We start from the raw sequence: 24,307 nt of genomic DNA, 5'->3' as shown, positions 1-24,307 counted from the left end.
TACCCAAGAGCTGATAATGAACAGATCAAATGTTCTACGTTTATTCAGCGCCATACCGCAACTACAGAAGATAAGAACGCAAGAGATCCTCACAGTGGAATTTGTAGATGAACAGCATCTGGATCAAACCTACCTACTCCTCAACTCCGCTAGCGAAAAAGATCAGATCATGAAAGAAAAAAATAATCTAAACACACTGGGATTTGACATACATTCTGTTGACTCCAAAAAAGAAGCCCAGATGGAACTAACTTTACGGAGGAAAGGTTCTTCAAAGAAACAAGAACATCAGATAGACTACAAACAAAGGCCCTTAGAAGATGTAAAATATAATACTCAGGAATGACAGAAACGAGAACAGCACATAGATAGCAAACGCAGGAGCACAGAAGATGTCAACTACAATACACAGGAATGGCAGATGCAAAATGCCCAACAAATTGATCCTAAGATCGGCAATAAATACCCGGATCACACCATGCATCACATACGGAGAGTAATGGAATGGTCACAATTAACAACTTCAGAAAGTGCTGACTCTTCTTTTTAACCATCATTGCAACCTACTAGATCTGAAATTTCATTATGTTCCTGGAACACTCGAGGACATAGTCATCTCTTTCGCGAACAGTCATACGACCTGTCACAGTATGACATCATCTGCATACAGGAATCATGGATCACAACACAGCCAATCTGTGACGGATATAAAACTCTGATGGTCCCTGCAATAAAAAACAAAACAGGACGTCCATCTACAGGTCTCTTGACCCTTATTAAAATGTCAAACAATATTATAGTCATTGACTCATTCAAAATAAATGACTGGATTCAAATCACGATACTCCAGTCAGTCCAAACCAAAATACCACTAACTTATGACATTTTTGGCATTATCAATACCTATTGGAATCCAATGGCCATTACTGATGAGTTATATATTGACACATTTTTTACATGTATCGACGACATTACTTTACAATACCCTGTTATTCAAACAATAGTATGTGGAGACCTTAACATACATCTTTATGATAGCGGAGGGACTGTACTAAACCAGAACAACATGTCCCCAAGAGCTTGACGATGGCAGAAAGAAACATCTACTAGGGGACTCTTTAGAGTGCCCTTCCGTGATACCCAAACCAATAAGCCACTCAATACATGGACCCGTGGCACATCAAATGCCATAATAGATTACATCTATACATCAAATCAAGTTGTATTGAAGATAAGACAGAAAAAAAACATACAAACAAATCATAGTGATCATGCATTAATGATAATTACGTGGGAAATGTACAACCCCCAGAAACCAAAAATAAATTTACCAGAACTAGTAGTTAATTCGAACCAGACTAGACTGAGGATCTCTCAAAATGCTCTGGTGATATTAGCAAACCAAATTACCTCGTCAACAATGACAGACGACAAACGCCTAAACTATCCACAACTCTTGCTGCCATTTAAGTTATCCAGAACAACAAATACTCTGAACAAACACTGTCATATACATGCCTATTCAACAATAATAGCAGAAAGGAAAAAAAAACTGAGGAAAGATATTAAGAAAATACAGCAAACTACACCCAAGGATTATGACCAAATTCGAGTATTAAAACAACAGTACAAAAACTGGATGAGATCCAACAGAGCACTTCAAGGGCAAAACGATGCAGAACAAATGCTGCATGCTTTAAAAAATCACAACACCAGAGATCTGTGGAAACTATTGGCCCCACCAACAGATAATCTACCAAAAATGACAACTGATGTTGACGAGCAAGGATGGATTTCACATTTTCAGAAGCTTTACAACATAAACTCTGAATTACTCACTAAAGACTCTACAAAACATCACACCTGGACCCTCACATGGCAACTAGAGGATCTAGAATGAGCCATTACCAACTTGAATCCCTCACGCGCCCCGGGACCGGACGGCCTCTCAAATCAATTTATCAAAGCCAATAAAACCTTATGGGCACACTTTTCCTCCAACATCTATGAAACCATTAACAAAACCAAGACCATTCCACCTTCTTGGAAGACGGCAATTTTGATACCCATTTATAAAAAGGGAGATACAAAAGATCCAGCCAATTATAGGCCTATTGCCCTGTTGGAACCCCTAGGAAAAATGTTTGCTACTTCTCTTCTGGACAAATTGAACACCTGGGCCAAAGCAAACAACATACACGCACCAAGACAAACAGGTTTTGTTAAATATGTGGGAACCAACATCAACCTACTCCTACTTAACATGCTGAAGCAAGAGGCCATCCGCAATCAAAGACAAATATATGCAGCATTCATAGATTTGAAGCTCGCTTTTGACCTAGTCAATAGATCACTACTATGGTCGAAATTGCGAAAATGGGGCTGCCCTGATGATATCTTGGAACCAATAAAGTTACTTTATGGGGAAACCTCGATTAGAGTCCGACTGTCACAAGACGGTACAGTAACTGATTCCATCCCAACTAACAATGGACTCAAACAAGGTTGTCCCCTAGCGGCAACGCTTTTCAATTTATTTACATCAGACTACGAAACCGAGACAAACTCGCCACTATCAAATCCACCGAAATTAAATGCCACAACCATTGCGTACCTGATGTATGCAGACGATATTGTGTTGTGTTCACAAACACCAAGAGGCCTTCAAACAGCCATATTAAACCTAGAAAACTATATGAAGATAAATCAAATTAAAATAAATACACAAAAATCCAAAATAATGCTCCTGGCGCCATCCCACAGAACACAACAACAGCCGAAACCATTTCTTCTTAATAATCAACCCCTTGAACAAGTAACAACAGTTAAATACTTGGGGATTTGGATGAATCAATCACCCACTGAATCGAATAGGTCCAGCTATCTACTGGCAAAAGCTTTATCTCTAGCCCGTCAGGGTCAAGTTCTACACTTGAAGTATGGAAGATTCACATTTAAACCAATTATATCATTTTACAGACAAAAAGTCACGGCGATTTTACTTTATGGAAGCAAATCCATGATTAACATCGACAGATCTATATGGCTGCGTCTGGAAGGCATGTTCTGGCGGAAAGTGCTCTCTTTACCTCAATCGTTTCCGATGGCCCGAATCCGATACGAACTGGCACTTCAGTCTCTCACCTCACTTCAAACATGGTGAAAACTAGATCTTTACAGGAAAATAGTCTCTGACTTGCATATTCCAGCGCTACATATTTTCCATCAAAAAGAACTCACAACACACGCAATTGCCTTACAAACCTGGAAGAATCATATGGAAAATACTAGAATAACGGCAGACATATCCATGGAGCAGATAACTCAACGTCCAGTAAAAGCAAAACAAAAACTTGCGCGCGACGATTGGATAGCAACTATGGAAGCCAAAAGACAATTAAAACTTAACCAGGAATGGAAGTTGGACATGCACCCATTAAACGGTCTCCCGTTATATTTACAATGTTTTCCATCTGCCTCTGTCAGAGACACTTTCCTACGGTTCCGTTTTAATTTACTACCAACACGAGAACTGCTACAATCCAGACAACTTCTAACCAAGGAAAATTCCTTCTGTTGGTTCTGTAAACAACAAACTGACCTAGAAACTCTACAGCACATAGTTACCTTATGTCCAGCACTTGATGAAACCAAATCCCGAATTAGAGACATGTATCTCCCATCTACAATCAAACTCTTACCAGAAGATCGATGGGCGAAATTTCTATACGGTGGCTCAAAGAAAGACATTTTCACAATTGTCAGTTTTCTTAATGTATTATTTGAATCTAATAGAGGAAAGGAGATGGTTTCAGAAAGAGACCTTCTTTCTGTTTTGGAATGTATAAAAGATGAAAGGTTTAAAATTTGAACCATATCATTTTAATTAAAAAAAAAATAAAAAAAATAATATATTAGAACACGCGCTTCCAAAACATCGAATTCCATCAGTCTTACCTGAATTCCATTGCGCTATGCCACACTTCCATCTGGAGAACCACAGCAACATCTGCAAAGGAAAAGAGACATATTCAGGTTCACTTTCAATATTAAACAACAGCACAGCGCTGTACTTACCTTAATGGATATCGGGGGCCTGTTTTTCATTGCGCTATCAACCACACACAGCACCACAGCGGCCTGTGAGGAAAAGAAGAAGAAAACACAGGTTATCTTTAAAAGACAATAAAGGCGCTGCGCTTCGCGCTTTCTCTTACCTAGAAAACGTGCCTCTCCATCCGGCAAGCCAGCATCAAGACCTTCGCACCTGAAAAGAAGGAGATAAAGACATCAATAAATTCCCACCATAAACAGAACAAAGACTTACAATTAACGAACCTACCTGCCTACCAGCAGATTCGGGGTCACAGCAGGACTGGGCCCAAGGGAGGCGAACTGCACCAGTGAAGCAACTCAGGCGGTTCGCCAACAAACGTCAAGCGCCCCTGCACAAGTAACACAGGATAGATAGCTCACCCTACAAATAACTAAGGTGAGAAAAGAACCCAGTGGGAAGGGAATCGGTCGCAGGGCGGTGCGAGATTCACTCATTAGAGACAGTTATCACAAATCCTCCCTTCTGTAATTGCAGATTCATTATTCAGCACTGGGCAACTACGCATCCAGGGTTCCAGATCTCAGAGCCTTCCAGACGCCCACGGGGATATCAGGTGAGTGTCACAGGGATCCACAAACCGGCCAGCTACATCTTGTAGCCTTCTGGTCGTGTACGTTTTCACCACCTGAACTCAATTATGCTATCACGGACAAGGAGCTCCTAGACATCAAATCAACCTTCAAGGCCTGGTGACATTATCTTCTAGGTGCTAGGCATACTATCGCCATGATAACTGACCATCGAAATCTACAATATCTAAAAACTGCAAAGGCTCAATCCTCATGACAGCTACGATGAGCCCTTTTATTTGCATGGTGTGATCATTTGATCACTTTTCGACCCGGGGTAAAAAACGGAAAAGCCGATTCCCTTTCCCACATGGGTACTGATGAACTGGTATACACGACCCCCGATCCCGTGGCCATCATCCCGAGTGACAAACTCCTGGGCATTACAACCACGATGACTCAGGATGAATTACTGCAAGGATCCGACACGTGATGACTCCCGAGTTGTTACAAGAATGGGATTCGTGGGGAGAACACTATGCAGTCAAGGACCAACTACCATATTTCAGGAACCGTCTATTCTTGCCTAAGAAAGAGCTTCAGGAACAGGTAATCTCAGGGTATCATGACTCCCTAATTGAGGGCCACCCTGGAATTGCTAAGACTCTAGCCAAGATAAAGCAAAGCTACTGGTGGCCCACATGGCGTAAGGACGTCATTCAATTCATCATCTCTTGCGGCATATGTGCACAAAATAAGTCATTTAAGCAGAAACCAGCTGGACTCCTCAGACCACTGGAAATTCTGCTGGCAACCTGGCATACATTATCTCTTCATTTTATCACCGACCTACCATCCAGTCAAGGATACAATACCATTCTAGTAGTCATAGACGTGTTTTAAAAAATGGCCCACTTCTTGCCATTTAAAGGTCTCCCAAATTCATCTAGCCTGGTGAAGATATGCCTTGAACACATCGTAAGACTTCATGGGTTCCCGTCAGTGCTGATCTCTGATCGAGGTACCCAATTCGTATCCAACTTCTGGAGAAAATGCTGTTGAATGGCTCAAATCGACATCAGACAATCCACTAGCCACCACCCCCCAAACAGATGGCCAAACATAGAGAACAAACCAAACGCTCGAACAGTACCTGCGCTGTATGTTACATCAAGTGGAAGGGAATTGGAAAGACTTACTGTGGATTGCGGAGTGTGCTTATAATAATTCCCTGGACAGCAGTATGGGACAGACCCCATTTTGCACAATATAAGGCAGACATCCTTGCACGTCTGAACTGGATGTCCCCACGACTCTGGAAATGCCGGCCATCAAAACCTTGCACACCATCATTTCTCATGCCTTCACAAGAGCCGTCGAACATTTACTTCAAGCCAAAAACCGCCAAAAGAAATACGCAGACCAGCGTTGTGAAAGGGCTCCCAACTACCAGGTGGGAGACGAAGTTTGGTTAACATCAAAACATGTGCCTATAAAAGGAACCCGGACAATTCACCCACAGTATTTAGGACCTTTCACCATCAAATCTATTATAAACCCAGCTGCAGTTAAACTGGCCTTGCCTACCAACATGCATATTCATCCTGTGTTCCATGTGTCTCTCTTGAAACCAGTTCTACCTGGAACACGGTTAACCACACCACCCGAACCAGTAATGTTCAATGGAAAACCAGAGTTTGAAGTCAAGAACATCCTGGACTCAAAGTATGTCAGAACGAAATTATACTATCTAGTGGACTGGAAGGGGTATGGTCCGCAGGACAGGACATGGGAACCCTGTGACTACATCCATGTACCACGTCTGATACAATGTTTCCATCGTGATTATCCCACCAAGCCAGGACCAGTCAGGAGAAGCACCCTGAGAGGGGCCTTGGGGGGGAGTGCTGTCATGACGCCTGCCCCTGGCCTTGGCAGTCAGGCCACCTGGGCTGCATCACGGTCTTCCATCATGGCGCCAATGACCCTATCATGTCCCCCAAGACTCTCTTGGACTCAGTCCTGACGCCTTTGGCGCCAGGCTCATATGGGTAATAGGAGAACTGGAACTCACAATGGCATTTTCACAACATGGATGCCCCCGCATGGCTCAGTTTCAGAACTGAGCCATGCGGTCTAGCATTTACGGTGTGGTCTGGCCTGGGGGCACCTGGGATCCCTGAAGGCTATATAAGCCATGCCCAAGCTGAAGAACACCCTTTGCGTTGCTCTGCTGGTCGCAGCGTGTCACTCATCGTGGTCTGTCGGATCTTCTTCTGCATTCCGGGCCCGATAGCTGCAAGAACATGAACACCGTTAGTATTCACTTACTCATTAGCGAGCCCTGCTTCTGTCATCCGCTTCAGAATCCCGAACATCCAGCATCTCGACAACGCTCTCTCTTGGAAGCCGCAACCTGGGAAGAACAGAGAAGCAGAATTAGTACGCGTTTATTCTTCAACATTGAAAAAACAACCAAAAGGCGCACGCTTACCTGAATTTGACTTGCTGTTGGTCCACGTCCATTCTGGGCCTTTCAACGACCTGCAAGAAGAAAGACAAGGCCGATTAATACGCATAAGTGCTAGAAGGCGGTTCAGACAACACTTTACTCACCGCTCCCCATCTTCTCGGCAACATACAGTCCGGAACATCACGGCGGCCTGCAAGAAAGGAACAACAAACAGGGTAGCATAAGAAAAGCATATAGCGCTTTCACTTACCATCTCGTGCACAGCCCCATGCAGCACGGCATCCGCAGAGCTCCTTCCGCACCTAAGAAAGAAGGAAAGACATTAATAGGTGCAATTACAAATAAAGGACAAGCTACCAAAACAGCAGACTTACCTGACGAACTGAGTCGCAGCAGGTCTGGACTCGAAGGGGCCCGCACCAGTGAAGCAACTAGGTTGCGATGCGCCCATCCACAATGCACCCCTGCACAGAACAGCAGGACGGAGCGTGCACCATACCAAAAAACAAGGTGAGGAGAGCACTAAGGGGTGTTGGGTCCACAAGGGAGGTGGGCTCTGGGCTAAAAGAGACAATAAGCTAAAACCTAAACTCCTGTGTTTTCAGACCTGGTCCTTAGTCGAACAAGAGTCCAAGGGAGTGGGTCCAAGGTCGGAAGCAGTCCAGCCATATTGGGTGGCGTCCCCGTGGATACTAGGTGAGCGTTACAGTCTGCCAGCCAGGACTGCGTCAGTCACAGACCTTGGCACAGCGGCTGTTGCTGCGCTGGGTCCTGTCAAGAGCACCCAGCAGCCACTGTCACAAGCCAGGGCTTCCTTCCCAGTTCCACCCGCTACTCCCTTGGTCCAGTCCACTAGCACCACTGCCCCTACTGATCAGGGCGGCATTTGCCAGTCAGGGTCTGTACCACTGCCAAGAGGAGGAAGGTGGCTCCTGCGCAAGAGGCTGGGACCCCAGACACGGCTACGGCCTCCGGCACGTTGAGGAAGAAGCCTTTCAACAAGCAGGAACTGGACTGCCTTTTGGGCTACATGTCAAAACACGAACGCAATATGCTAGTGGGCCCAAATTGCCATACTACGCCTGCCCAGCGTTGGGCACACTGGAAGCATGTTGCAGATGGTGTTAGTGCATTCGGATATGAGGTGCGCACAGCTCAGGACTATAAAAAGCGTTGGGATGATCTCTGACGCTGTGCTAAGCAAAAGCGCACCTCCAATTATGCCATGACTCAGGTGACCGGCAGTGGGCCACCACCTGAGGAGGAAGAACTCACTCTGCACGAGGAGATTGCTGCGGAGTTCATCCCGGCACAATTGATCGAAGGAGTGGGAGAGATGCAGGATTATGATGCCCTGTCCGGTGAGTGTTGTTGCGTGTTTGTCCAGCCCATGTGTTGTTTGCTTGTGTGATGTGTTGTGCTTGACTGCCACTACATGCTATGAGTACATGGTTCTCATGTGCGTGTCATGCAATGCTTCACTAATGCATGCCTGTTGTGATGCATGCTAGACATGTGAAGCCGACGTGGACTGTCCTCATCACCACACATGCACCCTACTCACATGCTAGTCACCCGGCTGCCCCCCGGTCCATGTTCAAGCTCACTGACCTGTCTGCATGTAGCCTGTGGTGTCTTTCCACTCAGCACTCGGACTATGGGGGTCATTACGAGTATGGAGGTAGCCATGGCGCTATTTGCGCCATGGCTACCCCCATACCGCATACCGGGTCCGGGTTCCCTGAATGGAGAAATACCGGGCCATTCCATCCTTGGAGGACCCGGTATTTCCCCATTCAGGGAACACATCCACATTCCCATTCGAGCCCCCATAGGGCTCAATGGGAATGGGGAGGGAGCTAACAACGGGTCCGGTAATAACGGGCCCGTTGTTAGCTCCCTGGTCTGCTATTGGGACCCGCTAAGGGCACCTGGTTTTACCAGGCGCCCTTTGCGGATCCCATGAGTAGACTTGTAATATGGCAGTAAGGGGTTAATGGCGCCGGCACCCTTACCGGCACCGTTGACCCCTTACCACCCACCTCGGAATGAGGCCCTATGTCATCGCATGACTGATGTGCATGTGTGTTCAGCCTGCATGAGGGTACTCCATGCGGGCATGCTTCCTTGCCCCTCCACCCTGTTGCACCGCAATTTCACCATGGCACTGGTGGGTAACATGTTGGACTACTGCAATGGCCTGTTCCACGCTCCTGTGTACATGCACACTTCCCCCTGTGAACCTGCCGGACACATACTTGGGGTACATCCTTTGTCCTTGATGCAGGGTGTCTCACTCAGACTGTGTAGATGGTAGATGCTCCCCAGGGACATGAGGGCCCCTTCATGCACCATGTGCATTCCATGCACGCCCCTATCTGTCCTTAGCAGGATGGTTATTATAGTACGTGTCCGGGATTACATACGTATCATGGGATTTAGTCATCCAATCCATGCTCACTCTGGCTCAGTCCTGCATCACGCACATGTTTAGGGTGTCATTGTCTGTGTGGGGTACAGGCCTCCCCCTGTTGCAGGCCCCCTGACTCCATTCAACTGGTGTAGTGCCTTCTGCATGAATGGTTGTACTACTGACGGTTCATCGTGTGTCCTGCTTACTGTCCCATTCTCATTGCTGTGGTGTCAGTTGACTGAGATGATGCATTTGACAGTAGCCAACACTGTCTGCCAATACGCAGTTCTCTGGTCAACCTTTCATTGCCATGCAATGCCGTCCTGCATTTTCACTAAGGGGCTTAGGGGGGTTAACTTTAGCCATGCAACCCAGTGCATGCACATTGCACATGATGGCTGAACTTGCCCTTACACTCCCATCATGTTAAGTGATTGGCATCAAAAGGTACTTGTTGATGTAGATTGTTGGTAACATACACATGTACTGCACTGCACCCACCCACTTCTGAGCCATGTTACACCGTTCTACATGACTACTCACTGCTGCAATGTCAAAGTGACCTGGCATGTATGTTCAGATTTTCATCCCTTCACTGTTATGAAATGCACTAGCAGAGGTGCATCCTGTGACACATGTACTCTGTATTGGAACACCCTAGCGGGTGTTTAGCAAAGTTGATTGGTCAATCTGTGGGCTATACTAACTGGTATAGCCCGCAGATTGAATATAGCCTGCAAATCGGGTTGCAGTTACTGTGGAGCTACCTGCACGTGTGTTTGTGTACACTTTAACATACATCAAAGAAAGCAGCGCTGAAGCAGCTAGCTTTGCTGTATGGAATGCTGTTCATATACACCATACAGGTTTATATGAACACTGGTGTATGTGAACACTTTCACATATACATATGCAAGCAGCTTCAACGTTATGTAGTGCAACATTGCAGCTACTTACTTAGGTGTGTGTGAAAGTGTTTATTTACACGTGTTCCAGCAGCATTTTTGTTCAATAACTAATATGTCGTTATTTTACGGAACAGCTACTGAGATTTCAGCATTGTGCCCATTATGTTTAACCACCACAATTCTGAAGGTGCACTGTTGTGCAGTACAAGTACGCCCAGGCCCATTTAGCAATACTGGTGGAGCCTGGGTGTGGTGATTTGACACACTGAATCATATTTTTTGGCACAAAGTGCTCAATCAGACCCTGATGGGTGTTCTAGAGGCTTCATGGACCGGCAGCTCGGACCGTACTGGGTGTTATGGTCCCTCATTCCTCGTTGAAGGCCCTCGCTTTGCTCGGGACATTCACTATGTCTTCAGGGCCCATGACGCCCGGTACGGGCTGAGCTGCAGATCGATGAAGCTATATTGGTGATGATGATTTAGTGATGCATGTCTACATGGATATTACGTGTGTCATGGTGTGTTTTGATTCACTTGCAGCTGTGGCCATTTGGCTGTTCAAACATGCTTATGCTATGTGCCATCTGTTTGTTGCCATCTGTCATTTCAGCCTGTGATATGTGCCTGCCAGAGGTGGTATGTGATGGAGGTGATATGCTACATTCAATACATGTGTAGGCTTCGCATCCATTTCTGCTTTCGGGATGACTTTGCATATCAATGCCACTGGATGCATGCCGTAATTTGAGTTGTGTGTGACATGTCTGCTTCATGTGTTGGCTGTCAATGTAGTGATGTCTATGTGTGTGTGGGTTATGTGCTGCTGAAACGTGTACTCATGTTTGTTTTGTTCATGTTACAGGTGATGATGCAATGGAGCCAGAGGATGGTGATGGCATTCCAGACATGGGGTTGCTTTTACATCAGCAATCTGGCACAAGTGGGGGTCGTGGGGTGGTAGACCACGAGAACCCGTTTGTGCTCCAGACTGTTGTGTCTAGGGCTGGCAATCAGTCAAGCTCTGATGAACACTCTGAGCACAATGTTGAGTTGGATGCACATCATGACGATTCGTCGCCAGTGAGTGATCCTGATGTGGATGATCTTCTGTCTGCAGTGAGGGGCCAGGCAGTGTTAGAACGTCCACCTGTGGTGGTTCTGGACACACCGTCACACTCCACACTAGTTGCTGATGTGCTTGGGGCATCATGTCATCATGTCACCTGAGGGATGCAGTCCTGCAGCCGTGGGCGGTGCCAATCCAGCAATGTCCACGACTCCTTGGGTTGCGCAGGTGTAATGTCCGGCGACGCGGTGGCCGTACACCACCGGGGAATACTGAGTGGGAGCAATGCATGTATGCCAGTTCACAGCAACAAGGGGCAGCTATTGAGAAGATTGCTCAAGGCATGGAAAGTGTGGCCCAATCCATGCTTTCCCTTGATAGGCAGGTGGAGCACCAGTAGCAGGCAGTACAGTCCACATGCCGCTCACTCAGGCTGGGCATGACAGCCTCAAACAGGGCATGCCGGGCTGAAATGGTGTCTCTGCGTGAAGCACTTGCTGCTCATGCAGAGGCACACAAGGAGGCCCTGAGGGATGAACACCAATCCCTCAGATCTACTCTGGGTGTGCTCAACATGTCCCAGAGGCAGCGGTCAGAAGTGAAGTTGGAGCAGCTTGAGAACACCATCTCAGCTGAGCTATGTGCATGCCGGGAGGTGCTCCAGATGTCATGTGAGTCCATACAGGCAGAACTCTGTGTTACACATGCTACCTTGCAAGAGGAAGCACGCGTATCACATGAGGTGCTGCATGCTGACCTACGTGCCATTGCCAAACAGGACCAGGCTTACCAGACCCGCATGCTTGCTGTTGTGGAGGGGCAAGCTGCGGATAGGCATGGTCAGGCAACTGTGCCACATCCACCTTCTGATTTCCATCCAGAGGGTGAGTAGGACGACGACTTATTTTCCGCACAGTTCGGGCCATGGAGTTTTTGTTTGTCTCAACATCATTGCATGTGGGTGTTGAGGTGCACCCTGTACCTCCCCCCACCTGGGTAATCCCCCCCCCCCGGGTCGTATGTGGCAATTTTTTTTTAAATAATATTGTTTGTCTATTGTGCATTCATGTGACAGTGTGGTGCTTTGTGGCTTTTGAAAGCATCCACTGTGTGTTCCAGCTGGGCCCATACAAGCATGTCTGTGTTTGTGGCTTGGGTTCCTGACACATATGCCACTCCTGCTTCCCCTTTCCATGGCCTTGCAAGGAAGGTTCAATGTGACAGAAAATTACACAGGGGCATTGGATTTTCGTCATATCTGTGGCCAGTCTGCAGTCCTACTTGTGTATAGACCCTAGTGGGGATTATGGATGTTTTCTCCAAAGAATGTCAGCAATCAATTTTGGTGAGTACATTTTTTAACTGTGCTTTTATTGAAGGTGATTGTGAGGTTTTTGTTAATTTCTTGCCGCCTGTATAAGTGCTTGATGCAATTCATGCTGTAGACGGTAGCCTGCACCCTTTAGCTGTCAAAGCCACACTGATGGTGGGAGGGGGCCGGGTGGTGACAATGTCAAGTTGGTATGTGTTAGGTCAATCCCCTGGAAATTGTGGCAAAGGTGGAAGCATTAGGAATGTGACCCAAGAACCACAACTCATGGTCAAGTCCTCACCTGAGATGGCCACCTAGACTATTTCTATGCTCCGCTCCGTTTGGACAACACGTTGTATCTGTCTTCCCTTTTGGACTTCGCTGCTGCGTTACGGCACAGTTTTCCTACTGAACTCCAGCTCTTTTACTCGTTTTTCCACATTCTGGTGCCTTTGGTCTGTGTTTTTCTTCCTGCTACTGTCCTTTTTGCAGATCTGTCCGCCCGTCTCTCGGGCAGTTCTTTCCGCGTACTCGTGCACTTCGTCGGTTAGCCTCGGAACACTTCTATAAAACAGCATCTCTCTATCTCAGTCCTCCTATCCTTCATCTATTACATCCATACCTTTATGTTGACTTCAGCCTTTTACAGAAGCTATTCAGCTGTTCTGGCTCCTAACTTGCTGTCACCTGTTTCCGGCGAACTCGCCTTCACTCTGCCTTTCCGAACTTGTGCTGTCTCTGCCTTTCTCCATTCATGCTATCAAGGATTGATTGGGTTTCAGCTCAACCATCCAGTTGTGCCATCCTCCTTGGTAATTTTCTACTCAATTTTCAGCTCTATCCATCAGTTGTGGCATCCTTATTGATTATTGCCTACTCAAGTTCCAACTCATCCTGTTGAACCATTTTACAACTGTGCAACATTGGAAGTTATTCTATCATTCAGCTTGGACATTTACTTGACCATATTCTACAACTTCAAGTCATCTACTGGAGACTCTTCCAGGGTCTTTTGCCGACTTGAGGATTTTTCCCTGGTTTGGGGGTTTGGCTCCTTGGAGTTGTCTGCGATTTGTTATTTTTACCGGTCAAGGTGGCCTCTGAGGGAGCTAGACCCTATTTACACTAAAGGAAGAACAAGAAAACCAAGGAGAAGGGGATCCTGAAGCCAGGTACACTAGAAGGAAGAAGCAGATGGACCCCAGAGACAGTTCTTCTGAAGGTCAAGGTGAGGTAGAAATGAGGGAGGGGCTTTCGTTGTCTGACAGTACACTTGGGCTACAGTGATTGGTCACTGTCTGACATTGTTAATGTGGGGTACTATATACATGATGTGTTCTGCTGGTCAATGGATGTTCCTGTGTTGGGTTTACTTTTCAGGTGCCCAGGGGATTGGTGTTGTTTGTCACACTGGGATGTCCACATGGGCAATGTTCACATGTGATGTGTACGGGACACTGAGGTTCACTTTATTTCACATGCATGTATTGAGTGCATGTCCCAACTGACACACATACTTACACAACGCACTACCACACATACAACCACCCATCCGTGCCCACTCGTGCACACAGATTGCCTTCTCTGCCATGCTGTGTCCCTGCAGCGCATGATCACTTACAATTTTCAGATCGTGTACATGCATCACTGGGTAATTTTTGTTGCTTGTCCTTTTTTATATGATGCTCAAGGTGTATCCCCAACACAATGGCCGCTCACTGTGCTGTGTGCTGAGCGGTGTGTTGCAGGGGACACACACAGCACACGGTTTTGGGATTTGCGGATTTGGATTGCCCAATGTGCATGATAACAGGCATTCTGTCTTATGTTGATGGTACTGCTGGTGGCATGCATTTGTGTATGACTTTGTATGTGTGGGAGGTTGTTGGTCAGTCATTTCAATTGATTCCATGTCAGGTGTGATATTCTCGGGCCTGTTTCCATTTATCACGTGGCACTTCATGACTAATTTATCATGTGTTGTGCATTTGATTTGCTCTTTTGCTGTTGCATGCCATGTCATGGTGTGGCTGACGAGGGTAATGGGGGTTGGGAGGGTTTGGGTGACATACCAGTGATTTTCATGGCCTGTTTTGCAGGGGGTGGTGGGATATGCACCTTGCATGTGTTCATTTTGGTCACACCCGATTGGTTATGTTTAAGTAGCTAGGGATGCACACAATGTAGCACTTCTGTGGAAACATTCTCAGGGTGGTAAGGTTGTGAGAGTTAACTGTCTCTTTGTCATCATCGATTGTCACCTAGTATGTGCCAGGCCTGTGTGCAATCCACAGGGGTGGGAGTTTAGGTGAGAAATGTGGCCACAAGCTGGGTCCGGGCTGCCTCGCCATGTGCCCTCTCCCCTCCCATGCACAGCACCTGTGCATGTGGTTGGGGATGTGGGGGCACCATCATGTCCACCGGTACGCCCTGCCGTGTTGCAACATTGTGCAGGACACATGCTGGCACAATGATCCTGCACACTACTGGGGGTGCATAGAGTAGCTGCCACCAGAGCAGTAAAGGGAGCTGAAGCGTGACTTGAGCACTCCGAATGTGTGCTCCACTATGGCCCTGGTTGCAATATGGGCTGCGTTGTATTTTACCTGGGGTTGTGTGATGTGGTTCCATATTGGCGTCACCATGTGGGTGCTCAGAGGGCAGGCACTGTCCCCTGGGGAGGCGATGATGGTTGCCATTATTTGGGTTTGTGTATTTGTCTGTGTGTGACATGCATGCATGTGCACAGACATTTCTACTCACCAATGAGCCATGTGTTGCCATGCTTCCTAGCTTCCAGGGCCTGGCTCAGGGCGGACATTCTGTATATGAAACTTTCATGGGCAGACCCGGGATAGTTTGTATAGACAGAGGTGATGATTCCATGGGCATTGCATGCAACCTGTACGTTGATGGAATGCCAGTGCTTGCAGTTGCGGTAGATGTTCTCAGTGGCTCTAGATGGACGTAGGGCCACATGGGTGCAATCTATGGCACCAAGCACTTTGGGGAATTGTACCACCCTGTAAAAGTCCTGGAACATAGCCTGTCTTTCTGCGGGGGTTCTGGGCATGTATATGTGCCTGCAGACTAAGGGGTGCGCTGTCATGATTGCCAACACCTGGTGTAGGCAGCGTGACTGTGTGGGCTGTCAGATGCCCCAACTATGGCAGTTGTCCGCTGAAATGCCCCAGTGGACAAAAAATGCAGGACATTCAGCACCTTTTCCAAGGGGCTCAGTGCTTGGGAGCACAAAGTGGGTGATGTGAGGTTATCCTTCCACTCAGTGACCAGGTCTAGGATGATATGAGGTGGAAACCTATACCTGCCATAGACCTCGTCATCAGGCATCCCAAAAAGGCTGGTCCTGGGCAAAAAAATGTGGGGCCTGGCTATTCTCCTCCTCCTGCGGTGTCCCACGATCACTGCTGCAAGAAATGGGACATTCATGGTAGCTGTATATGCGTGTTTGTTGTTTGTGCGCACTTTTATGCTGCGCGGAGGTGCTTTCGCCTGCCTTTGTGTGGCAGACGTGTTTATGCCTGTGCGTGTCTTTTGGTGTATGCGGGTTTTCCCTATTCGATTCCATGAATACCTGTTGTTCACGTGCGTGTGGGCGTGCCATGTATTTCCCAGCAGTACTTCGCAGTTACACCCTCATTTTCACGGGTTGTTCCCCATTCCGCGTGTTCCACCCCCTTTTTGGTGTGTGCGCTACACATTGGGCGCTTTGCTGTGCGCATCGCGCACAGCGTTCGGGTTGTCGCAGTGACGTGTAAGGTAGGCACGGATTTGGTGCAGCTCCCAGGGAAAACACGCACACAGACTTCCATGAATCGCTTGCGTGCGAATCGCACACGTGCGCTGGATTTTTCTCACTTGTGCCACTGATTTTCGGCACACAATTATCCCATGAATCGGCCCCAGAGTGTCGGCCCGGTCTCCAGGGTTCGAACAGGTAATTTCCTGTAATACTACCAGCACCTTGTGTGCTCTTTGAGCAGGGATATAAAGGAATACACCATTAGGGGAACAGTAAATATAGCAATTTAGCTTGCACAATACATCTCGAAACAAGCTTGCAGGAGAACAGAAACTCAGCAGGAATCCATGTTGGTCAGAAATTGGACCTATCGTAACAATAAGAGGAGTGAAAACAGGATGAGGTATTGGAGTACCCCCTATGCCCCCAGCATTAACTACATCATTAGGATAAATTGTATGTGAGAACTTGGAGGATTTTAGTGCGGAGCGCGATGCTTCAGTTTCAACCAAACACAAAATCTTTCATTAAAAGGGGGCAGCAGAGAGACCCATTAGGTGTAGTAGTTTTTTGACTGTAGAGCCACTTTGGGAATTTTTGAGCTGTCTATGGGATAGTAAAGGCATATAGTACCCGCAATAGACAGCTCAGATCTGTTACTTAGGATACGAATGTTTAGTCCAAGGTGCAAACTTCACTTTTATGTTAACACTCTCCCTATGGTGACCAAGGACACACAAGAGTTTAACAACCTTAATGTTGTTTCTATTATTCAAAAATGGATTCTCTTTGACCTCTTTTACTGTCTCCCCCTTTTTGTAAGCGGTACATCAGCGCTCTCTAGGGAAAGGCTTTTTGAAACCCCTAGGGTGAGGATAGGGATAGACAGTATTTTCCTTTCTGTCCTACTGTCTTTCTAAGATAACCTTGTATCGCCTTTGGCCACTTTTTCTGCACAGTGTTTTTGTACTACACCTAAGGGGTCTCTCTGCTGCCCCTTTTTAATGATACACAGTTGTGTGTTGCCCTCCTTTGTTGTGTTACAATACTAGTCTGTTAGGGCTTCACCCTGCTTACTGCACTTGTAGTGCCCTGTATGGTTGATAACCACGAAATCTTTCAACCAGCAACAACACAATCAACATACGGGGCAGTAGGATCAATTGATATAAGTGGTGCAACAAGTTCAGAGTCCCCTTAGCAATCCTAACCATCAGTCTGAAGAGTTGGCGGTGAAGGCAGGGACCTTGTCATTCCACTTGGTACAGTTGGCTGTCCGCCTCAACCCTCATACTGAGGTCGATGTGGACACTCGGTTTTCAAGTACCAAACTCTTTACAGAAGTTACACTGAACACTGTACGTGTTCATGTGATACCTCTGAGACGTTTGCCCTGGTTTATGTGACTTCAGTGCTCCTCTCCCTCTTCTCCTTCCCCGCCCTCGCCCGCCTGGCATGGGGCGAACCCCTCCCCTTCCTTAGGGAGGTTGGAAACTCTGTAACTTCAACGCCATAAGCCTGGCTTCAGTAGTTTTTTGTGTCTTTCAACGTTTTCATGGAAGTGCTGTGCAGCTAATAAAACTTCTACCAATCCTTTTCCTTTTCATTCTATTAGTACTGTTTTAATTCCTAAAGATACTTCAGGTTGCAAACCCAGAACAAACTTAGCCAACACGGCTCGAGGTGCTATAAGCGCTGCATCAACCAATCCCAGAATATTGTTCAAAGCATTGTTAAAAACATTTGAGATATTACACAAGATTTTCTCCTTTGGCCTGCTTACATGCATTAATGTTAGACCAATCGGACTTTCAAGGACAAATTTCCCGAATGGACCGCAGATCAGGATGATTTTAGGACAAATATAGAATCGAAGCACAGCATTGCAGGATATCAACAATGATAGCACAGAAGAATACAAGAACATTCAAATCTTGAAATATACAAGGCTGTGACATTTTAACTAGACTTTAAACAACAAAGATGGAAATGTAAAGAACACACCAGATCAAACCAATGAAGGACTAGAAGATGTATTATATAGAAATCACCTCGAAAAAGCCCAAAGGGAGAAACATTTTGGCCATAAGAGTTGGCACACACTAAACAAACATGTTAGGATGTTAAAGTCACAAAGTTATTAGCCTACTGCAATTTGTGATGTAATGAAACAGAATGTGCACATACATTTGAACAATATTTAAACGGATTAACGTGGATTATTTATGAGCTACGCTGATAGCGGGGGCATCGTCTTACACATTTCAGTGATAGTTTTCAGCAGTCTGTAACTAAACATTTTCAATTCCCTAGTAGTGTCAGGTTCTTCAACTAGCCAATTGGCGTGCACTTTAAGCAAGGTAAATGTATCTGTGGGCAGCACTGCTAGAAACAGTTGATTAAAATCAACACAATTAAGGTGATAGCAATCTATTATGACCTGAAGCTCCTCCTGGAGCTTAACAGGATCTTCTTGTATTTTTGAAAATCGCTGAACAATATTAAACAAATTAGTAGCATTCCAGTTGGCACGGGCAGTAACTAAAGTATTGCCTTCTCCCAGGAGTTGTCTAAATGGGAATGCACCAGTACTGGTATTGGCTGTCAAATTCAGAAGCCCTTCAAACATGGCTGATTAAGGCAACATAAATTTAGAGATCTGGGCTCGTATTTCAGTAGTGAACGGCCCTATCATAGGGTTTATTTGGGAGGAATGATAAGTTGGTGGGTGGGTAAAGTTTGGGCTATCCGGTTGTTGGTTAGGTGTAACATTTAGAACGGCAGGGTTATAAGTTGTCAGGTGCATTGACCCACGTTCGAGTTATTATGCTGCAACATTTGGTGCTGTGGGCTTAGAAAATCCAAGATAGCCAATAAGCCCACATTTGCGCCAGAATCCAGAAAAACCGCGCAGTTTTTGCGCACACCAAAATGTCCCCTGTCCTGCCACCCACCAGTGCCAGCGTGATGGGCCAGAAGCGCCATGAGTGAAACGTGACGCCAAAGGAGAAACAGCAGTGCCTGTTAGCGCAAAAAGCGCTTTGAAATCACCTTTGTTTCTCTGAATGCAAGCTCAAAATGCCTATTTCAAACATTGCAAGATAGTTAATACAGGAGTCCATTGCCAGACCCTATCCTTTGGCTGCACACAGAGCAAAACCGGTGCAAAGGAATATGGTGCTGTTCAAAATCTGTTTTAATTGATGTAAAAAATTGAAACCACCAAACAAAAAAATCCAACTTCTGATTGGGTGTTCTACATTACTCTACTGCAGAATCTCCATCAATACAATGTTAGCAAGGATCATATGCTATCAAGTAAAATCCCCTTTTTGAAATGTATTAATTCAAGACAGCTCCCAAAAATGGGTGCAGTACCGGTGCTTGACACTGACCAGCGTTAGCGATCTAAACTCTGACAGGAGACCTGTATTTCAGGAGCTGAAAAGGAACCTGGGTTAGCTGGGACTTCAAAGCCTTCCTGGTCAATGAGAATTCTTCACACCTACTGTTCCCAGGCCCTATAACAGAAGGCAGTCTGATTTAATTAAAAGTTCAAGAGGCCTCTGTCCATGGGAAACCTTCTGCTGCCCCCACCAAAAGGAGATCACACCTCTCTGATTGAATCAGGGGAGGGGTACATGGGACTGCAGGGAAACAGAACAATGAACTTCCCTTGGCTCAAAGCAATTGCTAAATCAGGGGGTCGTAAATGGCTTCCTCTTGGAAGGAACTGGGAGGGGCACTGCCTCTGTGAGCCAGCTGAGCTTAGAGGCGGGGACGAACAAGGAATTCACCCATGTGCTTTGGGACCTAAACACGCCCACCTGGGCCAGAGCATAATTTTGAAAAGATGGATAATTCATAGTATAAAATTGTCAAAAGTATATAAGTAATATCATTATTCTGTGCACATTTTAAGAGGTGTTAGGACTCTGTACGATGTTCTTAGACTGAACCCCGCGATTTATTAATACTACAGACACTGTGCTTACACTAGAGAATTGAAAACTTATTGTAATGAGCTCAGGGTGGGGTTGCAGGTATGTGTACAATTTGATGCAGAACCAACCATGGCAAAACCCACTAAAAGCGCAAAATGTTGTCGTTTCTGAACCCAAGCTCGCAGGAACATGGGGCTTGAACAGAGAACTGTCTTAAATTCATCTGTGATGTGTACATGTATTATGAACCACTTGTGTATCTGGGAAACATGTTTGATTATGAAAAACTGGGTTCTAAGTAAAAGCAAAGGGGCGTTTCTTCAATAGATTGTAAAAGGGTAGCATCACTCTGACTCACAACTCAGTTATCCAGTCAGAGGACAGAAAATCCTCTAACCTATCAGGATCCTTAGAGGGTTGGGCATAGAAAGTTAGCCTTCCCACCCATTTTCAAAAGACATAAAAAGAGCCACTGAGACCCAGGTAGGGACTGCTCTTTCCACTTTCTTGCGAAGCACTTTGCCGGACCAGACAATATCCAGAAGGACCATATCCAGAACTTAGACTCCAGATTCCAGAAGTTTGAAGCAGAAGGCCTACTGCAAGCTAAAAGTATTCTCAGCTGGCCTTACAATCTTGCAAACTGATTTTACCCCAAACTTCCAAGGGGCACATCAGAATAAAACAGCCGGGCTGTGCTGTTTCTGCTTCTTTGCCAAGAAATGTTGCCAGAACCAGACCCAGAAAGCAGAGCTGTATCCAGAACCGCAGACCAGACCAGACCGCTGTGCAGTGCCAAGAACTTTTGCCAGAACCAGAGATCCAGACCAATAGAGCAGAGCTGACCCAGATAGCTGTGACTTCAGAACCAACCGCCAGAAGTTCAGTCTAAACCTGTTGACCAGATCTTAACGGCCTATTTCAAATTTATACTGTGAGTATCCAGTGTAACGCTCACCTGGTTCCCACGGAGGCGCGGGCGTGGTCTGGACGGCAGTGGCCTCTTCGAAGGAGATGTTCAGCACCCTGAAGATGGAGTGGGCTGGGTTCCCAAATCTGGCTTGTCTGGCTTGGATGAATACCCTTTTGTGAGCGAAAAGGAAGGGTTAATACTCTGCGGGTTTTGTGTAGATCTCCCGTTTTCCTTCTCACCCTCCTTGCAACCCTTCTGTAATTCCCTGTGGAGACTCACCTTAGGGATTGAAAAGGCGAGCTCTCCATCCTGCTTCTGATGCAGGGGCGTGTTGGGGTCCAGTTACGTCACTGGATAGTAAGTTCGAGTTTGCTTGTCTGTTCGGGTAAGTACCGTAAATGTTTATGGCAAGCTTGAGTCTAAACTGTTCCTCTTCTCTTTTGCAGGTAATGGAAGACTCCGGGCTGAGGGCGGTTTCCGTCAAAAACCTGATTTCAGGTGAGTTTTGGTGTAGGCCCACTACTGTCTTTTCCTGTCTCTTTTTCCTTAGGGGCCGGAGTTCGAGAATGCCGAAGAAATGGAGCCGGCACGAAGCAGAAGCTGAGTCCGACCTGTAAGCAGGTAAGTTTTAAATAGTTCGTTTGCTACGGTTCTTGCATTCACTTATGTGATGTTTGCTTTTTCCCCATAGGGGCCGGGGTGCTGAAATGCCCAAGGAATGGCATCGACCCGAAGGTAAGAAGAATAAGCTTGGCAGGTAAGAGCTTCTTGGTTATTTTCCCTTCTCACCTTGCTTTCTTCTCTTCGTCTTCCCGTAGGTGCTGGAATGCTGCAGGGGATCCGGATGGGCGTCGCAGAGCCGAAGGCGCCACGTGCAGGTAAGAGAAGTGCGCCGAGATGTATGCGACGCGGTGAGTATTTAAAATGATGTCTTGTTGCAGGAACTTTGGCGCGCTGAATCCGGAATGCAGCTTTAACAGGTAAGGTTTGTTTTCACCTGTTTCTTCTTCCCTTTTCTATCCTTAGGTGTTTCCAGGATGCTGGCAGGCGTGGTCGAGGGCTGGAGCAGGAGCAGGCACGGTGAGCGTCCAGCTGCTATGAACAGAACAACGCGAAGCGTGGTTTTCTGTCTGGGCGTGGCTTAAATAGCCTTTCAAGTAGTCCCGGGTATGTATCCTTCCACTGAAGGTATGTATCCTGCCACCAGCCACACCCGTGTGGTTAAGTAGTTCCTTTTTCATCTGGAAGTTGTAGAATGATCTGCCAGGTAAGGAAATTGCAGCATGGTCTGCCAGGTAAGTTTGCACCAAACACTATTCCTTCCATATCTTGTATGAGCCTGGCGCCAATGGTGCCAGGACTGTTATCCCTTATGAGCCTGACACCAACGGCGCCAGGACTGAGTCCAAAGAGCCCCTATCTGGGGTGGCTGGGACTTCCCTAGTATGCATGTTGCCTGCCTCTGAGGGTGCCGGGCCCTGTCTGGCTCCTTGGAGGTAGGCATCATGACATCCAGCCAGAACTGTGCAGAACCAGTCTCTTAGTCTAAAATAATCTCATCCCATTCATTTCAGCCTATTTAGAACTGCATAGAAATCGAGGGTCCATTCTGTGATTTCAAACCTGTGAATGTGTCATTTGTCATTTGAATCTTACTTTATTTCTGAGAATCTACCTCCACTAAATTGTCTGTATCTTTTGAACCGCATGTCCTCGAAGCAAGAAACCGACTTTCTATTCCTTATAGTTTTTCCGTAATCGCGATCGGCGCAATCGGAAAAAGTGCCGCGAATTGCAATTTGACTCAATTTCTCCACCTGCAGCCTACCCTCCTGGTCACCCAGCGTTCTTCACAACACCTTAATGCAGGGTCACGGCGCAAAGGTAAGGAGTGCACGTACCTCTGCTTCCTCCTTGTTCCATGTCTACATTCTTACTTATCCCCCACTGGTCTTCTCCCCCACCTCCATCTACCACTTGATTCTACAGTAATACCCAGCACCCAAGTGAACTTGACTATGCAGCATCACTTGCTGCACCATCATTGACTCTTTTTTCACCGCCCTCCACCTCCAGTTGACTCTTGCTTTCAGCCTCTCTACCTGCCATTGGACCCTACCCTCAGTGCCACAACAAACATTCTCGACTTTGGCACATGTTCTTGCACGCCTTTCATCTTTCTGTGAACCGATCATCTACAGTCTCTAATTCCACCTCAGTGGAACCTTGTAACTCATCATTGTCAAATACTGTTTGAAATTGTCTATGCACTTTATCTTTCTATACCGCACTCCTGCCCTCCATGACATTGGGGGATTTACCTGTACCTCATGCATGTTTCACCCTTCCTCTAATCGAACGCACTACAAATGTTTGGTCCATTATCTATGCATGTTTCCACTGTTTGCATTCACTGTTTTTAACTTACCTTGAATTGCTACCTCTATATAACTCGTGCCTGTACACCTGTTCTGATCCATCTACATCTCCCCCCCCTTTTGCCTTTTTGCCTCTTTCCCTCTCCCCTCTGGTCGTCTGCCACCCTTCTTCTCATCTCAATCCTTAAGTTTGTAAGCGTGCCCGCCTCTGCCGAGACTTGGTCCCGCTACTGCCTGGCAATACAATTACATTTCCACGTCTGCCCCGCCACCTCACCTTACGTGACCCTCCGCCCCCTGCTCCGCGCTGACCCTACTCACGCTTCTTGTGGTGCTTACCCTGAGGTGCTTCCCCTGTTCTATGTGCTGGGTACCTCAAACCCACGCTCTTCTACTTCTCACTCTACTTCCTACTCTCTCTTGCCTGCATCTCCCCCCTCCTCTGGGGACCTAGACACTCCCTCGAGATCTTTCCCCTCCTAGCACTTACTCCAATCATCTGTTCCTT

The sequence above is a fragment of the Ambystoma mexicanum genome, chromosome 1q, assembly GCF_040938575.1.
Source record: "Ambystoma mexicanum isolate Mex_15411 chromosome 1q, UKY_AmexF1_1, whole genome shotgun sequence".
NCBI lineage: Eukaryota > Metazoa > Chordata > Amphibia > Caudata > Ambystomatidae > Ambystoma > Ambystoma mexicanum.
The sequence above is the reverse complement of the archived record's forward strand: the minus strand, read 5'-3'. Positions refer to the sequence as shown.